The following is a 10,154-nucleotide window of genomic DNA, read 5'->3' on the forward strand; positions in this document are numbered from 1 at the left end:
CGGGTCCGGGCTGGGGATTCGAACCCGCCACCTTAGGTGTACGTGGCTGGCGCCTTAGCCGGTTGAGCTATAGGCGCCGAGCCTAGTCCAATTCTTGATCCTTAGGCTAATTAACAATAGGTAATAATGTTTCAGAGTGGCTTCAGCTGCTGAGAAGATAGAAAACTTCATTAATTCCCACTCAGACCTGAATTAGTATTTTCTTCTTCCTAGGCTGTTAAACAATTTTCCTAGTGACTTTCAATTAGGTATGAAATATTTTCAAATTAAAGCGATATAGAAAATGGATAAAGTAAACCCATACTGCAAGACAGAAGTTATTCCATTCATCTAATAATGTCCAATCTAAGACATGACTTCACTTGCTTCGCTAGGTAACCAAAATCAACTTTTTCTAAAGCAGCGGTTTTCAACCTGTGGGTCTCAACCCCTTTGTAACAATGAAAATACAGGCTCAGTGCCTGTGGCTCAAGTGGCTAAGGCACCAGCCACATACACCTAAGGTGGGGTTCAAATCCAGCCCAGGCCGCCAAATCAACAATGATGGCTGCAACCAAAAAATAGCTGGGCGTTGTGGCGGATGCAGATGCCGGTGGTCCCAGCTACTTGGGAGGCTGAGGGAGGAGACTCACTTGAGCCCAGGAGTTGGAGGTTGCTGTGAGCTGTGATGCTATGGCATTCTACCCAGGGTGACAGCTTGAGGCTGTCTCTCAAAAAAAAAAAAAAAAAAAAAACTAAAAAGGTGGCTCAGTTCGTGTCGCTCAATGGTTAGGGCACTGGCCACATACACGGGGGTTGGTAGGTTCGAACCCAGTCCAGGCCTGCTAAAAACAATGACAACTACAACAAAAAATAGCCGGGTGTTGTGGTGGGCGCCTGTACTCACAGCTACTTGGGAGGCTGAGGCAAGAGAATCGCTTAAGCCCATGAGTTTGCGGTTGCTGTGAGCTGTGACGCCACAACACTCTACCCAGGGCAACATAGTGAGACTTTTTTATTATTCACTTATTTTGCAGGTTTTGGCCGGGCTGGGTTTAAACCTGCCACCTCTGGCATATGGGACCGGTACCCTACTCCTTTGAGCCACAAGCACTGGCCCCATAGTGAGACTCTTGTCTCAATTAAAAAAAAAAAAAAACTAAACTAAAAAGGTGAATCTTTTCCGTATTTTTTTTTAAACTTTATTTATTTTTGTTGTTGTTGCATTTTGGCCAGGGCTGGGTTTCAACTCACCACCCTTGGTATATGGGGCTAACACTCTACTCAATGAGCCACAGGCACCACCCCCTTTTCCTTATTTTTTAGACAAAAATTTTAGTGGTTAAGAGATGTATGTGAATAATGAGCTAATAAATCTTTCTCACTTGTACTCTGTTTCATAGATCAACTTTAATATCCTAATGATTTCCACTCAAAGCTAAACTTCTCTAGGCATCAGCTCAAAAAAAAAAAAGATTTAAAAACTAGTAGTAACTTTGACAAGTAAAATCATAGGACAGAAGCTGATTCTACACAAAATGGATAACAAAACCTTTTTCTTCTTCATTATCTATTGTCAATCTGTGCTTAAATATCTCCTAGTCCTTCAGAATGCAGCCCTTACTTTTTCTATTCCCTATGTCACTCCTTAACGGAAACTGGAGATCCCAGGCCTTTCAGCTGGCCTCTTTCATCCAAGCTCACAGCTCATCACTTTCCAATATAAACCACCTGAAACTTATTTCACATTCTACTCAAACACCCACCACTCCCTACTACTTATAACATGAAGTCCAGTGCGGCTTTCAATTCCTTTCATATGATCCCATCCTACATTTCTAAACATATTTCCTACTGTAACCCAACATCTATCCAAAGGTCTGCCTGATAGTTTATTTATAGACAATGTTTGGTGCTTGTGTAAAAATCTTTATATGGGATGTGTCCTTCTTGTCCTCATTTTGTGCAATACTAGTAAGTCTCTTAAGGTTTAGCACTCCTTTCTAATCATCCAATATATTGCACAAACTCTAGTGTACACACGAGTACCCAAGAATAAAACAGCACATTAACAAGACTCAAGAAATCTCTTACCTGACAATTTCCAACCCACCTCTACCATTTAATGTATGTATCCCTTTTAAAGAGTGTTTGGCATTTCTGAATTTCATACAAATTGATTTAATAGGTATCCACTGTACTTACTGATTTATTGACATTTATACCAAAGTGAATTAAACCTCTATTTCCACTGCAATATAGATACCACTAAGTATGCACATATATTTATTCTACAGATAAGGAACTATTTTCAATTTCTTGCCATTACCAAGAATACTGCTAATATTTATTTCTTGGTGTCTCCTGGTGCATAAGTGTAGAACTTCCCCCTCCATAGGACTCTTCCAGGTTACCATGGCCCACACATGGAGAGACACAAGCAACCATTAAATTGGTCTGCTGTTCCTATCTTCTCAGGGAAAGAGTATTTTAAGTTCAAACGTCTGTATTTCTTTGATGTCAGTCCTTCACCAACTACAGTCTGAGTCAGATGCTCAAACACTCTAAATTTCATGTTTAAATTTTCACTCTTCTTTCAGTTACTACACCCAAAGAGGAAGGTTTAATATCCTATATAATAATTCCTACAGAGGAGATAAAAACAACCCATACATGAATGAAAGATCTGAAAGTTAGGCTTCTTCATAAATTGATGATACAGCAAATGAAAGATCCTATTTAGACCCTAATATTAATTACTTTCCATATTTGCAACATTTATAGCTGGTTCACTAAGACACTTAGGTACCAGAAGCTTTTTACTTTTTTTTACCCAGCAGCAGTAGAAGGGGAAGATCTAGTCGCCCTTCAACCCCCAAACCAAGGGCACCCTCTTTGTTTACCTACTAATCAGTTTCTGCCTGAGGATATGTACCAACAACCACAAGTTACTGGGATTCTAAATGAGCGAGAATTCCAGGTATCATTTAAAAAAATTTCTTTAAAAAAAGAAACAAAAAAAACCCCCAAGGCGGCACCTGTGGATCAAGGAAGTAGGGCGCCAGCCCCATATACTGGAGGTGGTGGGTTCAAACCCAGCCCCGACCAAAAACTGCAAAAAAAAAAAAAAAGTATTGGCCAGAGTGCAGTGGCGCACAGGTCCCAGACCAGCATGAGCCACAGCAAGACCTTGTCTCTAAAAATAGCCCAGCGTTGTGGCAGGCGCCTGTAGTCCCAGCTACATGAGAGGCCTAGGCAAGAGAATTACTTGAATCTGAGAGTTAGAGGTTGCTATGAGCTACCATGCCAGAGCACTCTACCTAGGGCAACAAAAAAACAAAAACATATAACCCCCTTTAAAGGCACTTATCCAGGCTGGGCCTGGTGGCTCACACCTAGCACATAGGGAGACTGAGGGAGGAGGATTGCTCAAGCCCAGGGTTTGGAGGCTACCTTAAGCTATGATGATGCCACTGCATTCTAGCCCAAACAGGAGACCAGGAGACCTTGTCTCCAACCCCACCCAACACCCTTGGTCTTAATGATCCAATGAGAAAGGTCCACAGGTCCAGTACATACCTAAGAATTACAAATTATACACAGTACTTCATTTCCTGGACAGTGTTAAACCTCGGAATAACCAAGGTTATATAAAAAAAATAGTAGGCTCACTGCCTTTAACACAGTGGTTACGGTGCCAGCCACATACACCTGGGCTGGTGGGTTCCAACCTTGCCCAGGACAGCTAAACAACAACAACAAAAAATAGCTGGGCATTGTGGTGGGTGCCTGTAGTCCCAGCTACTTGGGAGGCTGAGGCAAGAGAATCACTTAAGCCCGAGTTTGAGATTGCTGTAAGCTGTGACACTACAGCACTCTACTGAGGGAGACATAGTGAGACTGTCTGGGAAAAAAAAAAAGAAAAGAAAAGAAAAGAAAATAGCTGATGTATATAGAAAGTAGCAAAATCACACTGGTAGTCTACAAATCCTCCCTCCCCACCCCCCAACAAACCTAATTTTGTCCATCCCAGATGTTCAGTCAGTCATCCACTTTTAGAACCTGTTGCCAGGAGCGTGGGATAGTTTTACATAATTCTAACTAAAGGAGGTATACATAAAAACAAGTACCCTTAACTAAGATGTGCTAAGAACAATTAAGAAGCCATTATCATTTCTATGGCTTTGATCATTCTTAAAATAGTTAATAGTTGCATTCATATTGTAAGCTAATTAATCAGTATTAATCCTAATAACAATTTTAAGATTTTTACCTAAAATCTTCTCAGATTGCTGTCATACAGAATGAACACTTTTTGTCAGTTCTGAACACTCTTTACTTCTACACTCCAAAAAACTGGTTCAATTCTATCTCAATTCCCCTTTAAAAATCTTTTAAGCAATTCTAGCATTTACAAAATCTTTTTTTTTCCTCATCATAAAAGTAAAGGCAATTTCTTGTGGAAATTTCAGAAAAACACCATGAAAACACAAATCACTCACAGTGCCAACATCCTGAGCAAACAGTATTTGGAGTACAATTCTATTTCCAGGCTTTTCTGTACATTCCTCTAGAAACAAATAATCAAACTTGACACTTTGGGGTTTACATTTTCTTTTCCAGTTAATAATTCATATCATTATCATTTCACATCATTACTCTCCTCCTAAAATATCATTGTAAGTAGCTATATAGATTTTCATTTCCACTTTAAATTAGAAGACCCCCCCAATTTCATAGTTTCAGATTTCTAACATGCTTAATGGCTACTATTAATATTTACACACACACATCTTTGACATACTATTTCCCTAAAATAAATTCCTTTTAGCACTTCCATTGATAAAACCAAGACCCAAGAGTTCTAGACCATACTGGTTAACTATAACCAGGACCTATCTCACCTTTTATCTTCTGTCTATAAAATTTGAAATTTGAAGTATGTCATACTTCCAAAACTTACATGACATTATCGCTGCATTCCCCAGGTAAAATCTGACTAGTTAATATCATTAAATGATTTATAATACTAGAGTTTACATTCTCTGAAAACATTATTTATAAAAGTACTTTGTTTAAAGGCTTTTGCTATAAATGCTCAGAATAAAGGGGATTAAATCCTTCCGAATTAGTTCAAAATGCTATATAAACTGTACACAGCTGAAAAAGCAAGTATGTGAAAATAAAGCAAAATTTCCTATCTGGGTAAAGTACAAATCGTGTTACAAGCGGGTAAGTGCAAAGGAAGAAATGTAAATTTAAAGCACTTCGATACAAAGTATCTTGTGACTGAACAGTCTCTTTCAAATCTTACATAACCAACCAGAAGCATCTTCACATAGTACTTCCATGGTGCTTAATTTCCAGTTTGTAAAAACATTGTATTTAAATGGAAAGGCACGATCCAGAATGTTTTCCAACAAAAATCTGTACCCTCCCCGCTTTTATTTCTAAAACATTATTAATGCTGAAAACCTGTGTCGATAGGCTCTGCGTACATGAATAAGCCATTAGTAAAACATTTTTCAAAGGAAAATTTTATTTTGAACAATTATGAAAATAGTCTAAAATATAATTGTTGCTCTCATAGTCTAAATCTTCCTGGAAGAAAAACGTTATCTTTCCGACTATTTAAACATCTTAAACCAAGCTTCAACACACAACGCAGCATTAATACAAAATCTCGTGACTACAATCTTTGAAATCAACGACTCTTCAGATAATTCCAGCGCGCTTGAAAGACTAGAAATTTCAGAATCACCATAACCGTTCTACAAATGTCGAGCTGAAAACCTGTAACCGATCCAGTAGGAATATTCCACAGAACAGGGCTACAGGACAAGATAAACACCTAGGGGATATTCATCCACCGTAAATGTAGAACACAGAACACGGCACAGCGCTAAAAATGAACCACGACACGGCGGTACTCTCTCAACTCTTTGTCTGGAAACCGGAAGGTCTCCTACCATACGATCCTCTGTAGAGGAACCTGAACTTAATTTTGATAAAAATTATGTGAGGTGACTGACTAAACCAGTAAATCACCTCCCTCGCAGCATACTGCAGGAGGGCTTTTTCCACGACGCAATACGAAAAACAAGCGTTAACGTTTCATTTTTTCGGCCATTTTTACGCGATGGGGGGGTAGGGAATTGTTTCCTATGTCCAGCTAATAACAGCGCGCGCGCGCCCGTGTGTGGGAGGGGGAGTCTTAGAGGGCGCTATGAAGCGACGGGGAAGAAGCGGCGCGAAGGCCGCGACACGGGAAAAAAACAAACGTTGCTCAAACAACAAGCTTTCAGAATCTGCGAAATCCTCCATTTTGGGGCACACTTTCAGAGGAAGGAATAAAGACAAATGGGTTATTTGGGGCTGGCGCTACCCAAGGACTTTGCCATCTTAACCATCCTCCCCAAACGGCAGGCCTCCAATGGACAGTCTTGTTCCTCAGGCCTCGAGCGCTCCTCCCTCCCCCTCGCGCTGTGGCCCGCGTGTAACGGGCTTGTTGTCCCGTCCCCGCCCACAGAAAGCCCAGGACGCGCGAAACTCGGCCGATCATCAGACCTCAGCATCCCCGACTCCCGCCGTACCCCGGGCTTTTGGCTGGCCGCGTCTCCCTCAGGGACTGCTCACCTCCGCTGCCCGAGAAGGCTGGTTACGCCGCCACTGCGCTCCTAACATGGCGGCCGCCGATCAGGCGGCTCACATACGCAGCGCGGAGGGAGGCAGAACCGGGTGCGGGAGCGAGCAAGAAAGGCGCGCCGCCGACTCCCCGCGGCCTCTGTCGCGGTCGCGTCCCTTCCCAGCGGACACCGAGAGGCTCCGACCACCCCACCCCACCTCTTACCCACTTTACGCCTACCTTAGAGAAAGGGAGAGAGAAAAGGAGAGGTAGCTCTCTCCCAGCGAGCGGGACGGAGGATCCCACAATCCCCCGCAGCAACGGCGCTGGTGAGAGGAGGTGGCGGCAGCGACTGCAGCCCAAGAACAAACCTACTCTCGCGAGAGTTCGCACCCACGCCCTCGAATTCTGGTTCGAAGCGCGTCAGGCCCCTCCCCCTATCAGCTCGCGTACCTTTCTCCCGCCCCCGGCTGCGGTCGTTGTTCTCTGAACACAGATCCCGCCTCTCCAGCACCGGTCTGAGGCGGGAAATGGAGGAAGAGTTACGGTTTATGAGTTCGAGTCCCATATCCGACAAGTTTGTCAACTCTCAAACAGCATATTGGAACGTTTAAATAAGTTATGCATTGGAAACAATTCGCGAAAAGTCCTTGGCTTAGACCCGACTTGCTGTCTCTGGTTTGTTCCAAATGTTTGCAAAAGAATGGTAAGAAGCGACAGGGTGTGGAGATACAAAGGGGAAGCGATACAATTTTGGCTGGTTTTTAATCTTGGAATTCTGTGCCTGAGAATCCTTTAGGGGCAGAAGACATGGAGGCCATTAACTTGAAAAGACCGTTACGGCCATTTGGTGAACCTGACTGAAGTCAAAACATCCTTGGTATGGAGATACCGAGGTACCAAAGCCTGATCCCAGCTAAGTTGATGCTTTAAGATAAGTGTATCTGAATGCCACCGTCCCAAACACTCTCACAGAACTCTCTGGAGGTAGGGACTTTTCCAGCATAACTAATAATTATTATGGAGTGCTTACTACAGGGCAGGCAACGTAATAAGGGTTTTACACACAAACTTACAATAGTGACCTACAGCAGAGAATCATGCCTGTAATCCCAGCTATTGGGGAGGCTGAGGCAAGAGGATGGCCTAAGCCCAAGAGTTTCAGGTTGCTGTGAGCTATGATGGTGCTAAAGGTGACAGAGTGAGACTGTCTCAATTAAAAAAAAAAAAGCTTACAGTAACCCAAAAAGGCGGCTACTATTATCATTATCTTTCCTAGATACTAAAACTAAGACACTAAAGGGTTATGTAATTTAACAACGGTGAAAAGCTAGTTAGTGGAGTCTTGAAGACTTTTTTTTGTAGAGACAGTCTCACTTTATTTATTGCATGGCCGAGGCTCACACAGCTCACAGCATCCTCCAACTCCTGGGCTTAGGCGATTCTCTTGCCTCAGCCTCCCAAATAGCTAGGACTACAAGTGCCAGCCACAACACCCGGCCATTTTTTGTTGCAGTTTGGCCGGGGCAGGCTTGAACCCACCACCCTTGGTATATGGTGCCAGCGCCCTACCCACTGAGCCACGGGCGCCTCCAAGTCTTGAAGAGGCTTAACCAGACAATACCTGAAATAGCATAGCCATAAAAGGACTTTGCTTTTTTTTTTTTTTTGAGCTTTTGCCCCGGGTAAAGTGCGGTTGCATCACAGGTCACAGCAACCTCCAACTCCTGGGCAATTCTCTTGCCTCCGCCTCCCAAGTGGCTGGGACTACAGGCGCCTGCTACAAGGCCTGGCTAATTTTTTGTTGCAGCTGTCAGTGTTGTTTGGCGGGCCCCGGCTGGATTCGAACCTGCCAGTTTGAATATGCTGTATGTGGCTGGCTCCTTAGCGGCTTGAGCCACAGGCACCAAGCCATCATCCCAAAATGGCACAGCATAGCTATCTCGGGCCATGGGAAATGCTTTATCTGCAACATAAGTAGCAAGTCACCAGTACAAAGAATTGCTTTACCTCAATCTAATTTATTCAGTGATGTATTTCCTAGGTACCTACAGCATCAGTATGTTAGGCTTCAGGGGAATCTTTGCCCTCCTGCAGCTTACTTACATTACATACACTGAACCAATAAATACATACATAAATTAAGCTAGTTGACTAATCTGAGGGATGAGATGGTTTCCTAAGAAACTGAAGTTTGAATGTGGGGTGTTTACACCTGTAGTCCTAGCACTTTGGGAGGCTGAGGCACATGGATCGCTTGCGCTCATGAGTTTGAGAGCCTGAGCAAAAGAGAGACCCTGACTTTACTTACAAAAAAAAAACTTGGCGATGGTTGCTTAAGTGGCTAAGGAGCCAGCCACATACACCAGAGCTGGCAGTTTCAAATCCAGCCCAGGCCTGCCAAACAATGCCAACTACAACCAAAACATAGCTGGGTCTTTTGGTGGGAGCCTGTAGTCCCAGCTACTTAGGAGGCTGAGGCAAGAGAATCGCTTAAACCCAGGAGTTGGAGGTTGCTGTGAGCTATGACGCTACCGCACTCCTACTTGGGAAAAGAATCCACTCAAGCTCAAGAGTTTAAGGATGCCGTGAGCTATGATGCCATGGCATGATGATAGTGAGACTCCTGTCTCAAAAACAAAAAACTGAAGTTTGGGCTACTATCTTGAGTTGGCCATTTAACTAGGCGAAGGAAATCAAGCAACCTCCACGCCAAGGGATCAGAATGTGTGAAATCCTAGGGGTAGATTTTGGGAAATTGCATAGGTATTACAGAGCCAGACAGGTAGGATAAGGCCATTACCCTGAGGCCATTGTACCCAAATACAAATGGAGAAACACTCACCTGATGCTTGAAATAAATTGATGAATGCTTAATACCATTCAAAATTTTTTAAAAATTGAAGAACTTGCTGAACCAGACATGCATTTTTGAAAATCATTCTGGGCTCAGCACCCATAGCTCAGTAGTTAGGGTGCCAGCCATATACACTGAGGCCCGTGGGTCTGAACCCAGACTGGGCCTGCTAAAAACAATGACAACTGTAACAAAAAATAGCCGGGCGTTGTGGAGGGCATATATAGTCCCAGCTACTTGGGAGGCTGAGGCAAGAGAATCACAAGCCCAAGTTTGAGGTTGCTGTGCACTATGATACCACAGCACTCTACCGAGGGCGAGAATGTGAGACTCTGTCTCAAAAAAAATTCATTCTGCTTATATCATGAAGATAGTAGGGGGGGCAAAGACAGAGAATAGTTGATAAATTGAACAGATAATTTAGAAGGAAAAGAAGCAAGTCTTATTAATTTGCTTGGTTATTGGAGATGAGAAAGAGAAGTGTAATGGAAAGAGGAACACAGGAACAGAATCAGTTGTGAAGACAAGAAGTTTGGGTTGGCACAAAAGGATTTTATTTTATTTTTTTTTTATTTTTTTTGAGACAGAGCCTCAAGCTTTCCCCCTGGGTAGAGTGCCATGGCATTACAGCTCACAGCAACCTCCAACTGCTGGGCTCAAGCGAGTCTCTTGCCTCCGCCTCCCAAGTAGCTG

General features: G+C 43.2%; 1 protein-coding gene and 1 pseudogene across 5 annotated transcripts in view; one reads left to right on the forward strand and one right to left on the reverse strand.

Moving 5' to 3' along the window:
- The window catches only part of MATR3 (matrin 3), a 37,308-nt gene extending 30,307 nt beyond the window's left edge, over nt 1-7,001 (reverse strand). For 3 of the 5 annotated variants that reach the window (XM_023516014.1, XM_012808378.2, XM_012808380.2), the window contains exon 1: nt 6,845-7,001. The gene's annotated coding sequence lies outside the window, so the exon portion shown is untranslated. Of the gene's footprint in view, nt 1-6,615 lie in introns of all 5 variants that reach the window. The other 2 variants (XM_023516006.1, XM_023516011.1) reach the window with 2 other exon arrangements.
- LOC100961899 overlaps nt 6,662-10,154 on the forward strand; it is a 74,001-nt pseudogene continuing 70,508 nt past the window's right edge.

The sequence above is a fragment of the Otolemur garnettii genome, unplaced genomic scaffold (assembly GCF_000181295.1).
Source record: "Otolemur garnettii isolate 467f Iridium unplaced genomic scaffold, OtoGar3 scaffold00003, whole genome shotgun sequence".
Lineage (NCBI taxonomy): Eukaryota > Metazoa > Chordata > Mammalia > Primates > Galagidae > Otolemur > Otolemur garnettii.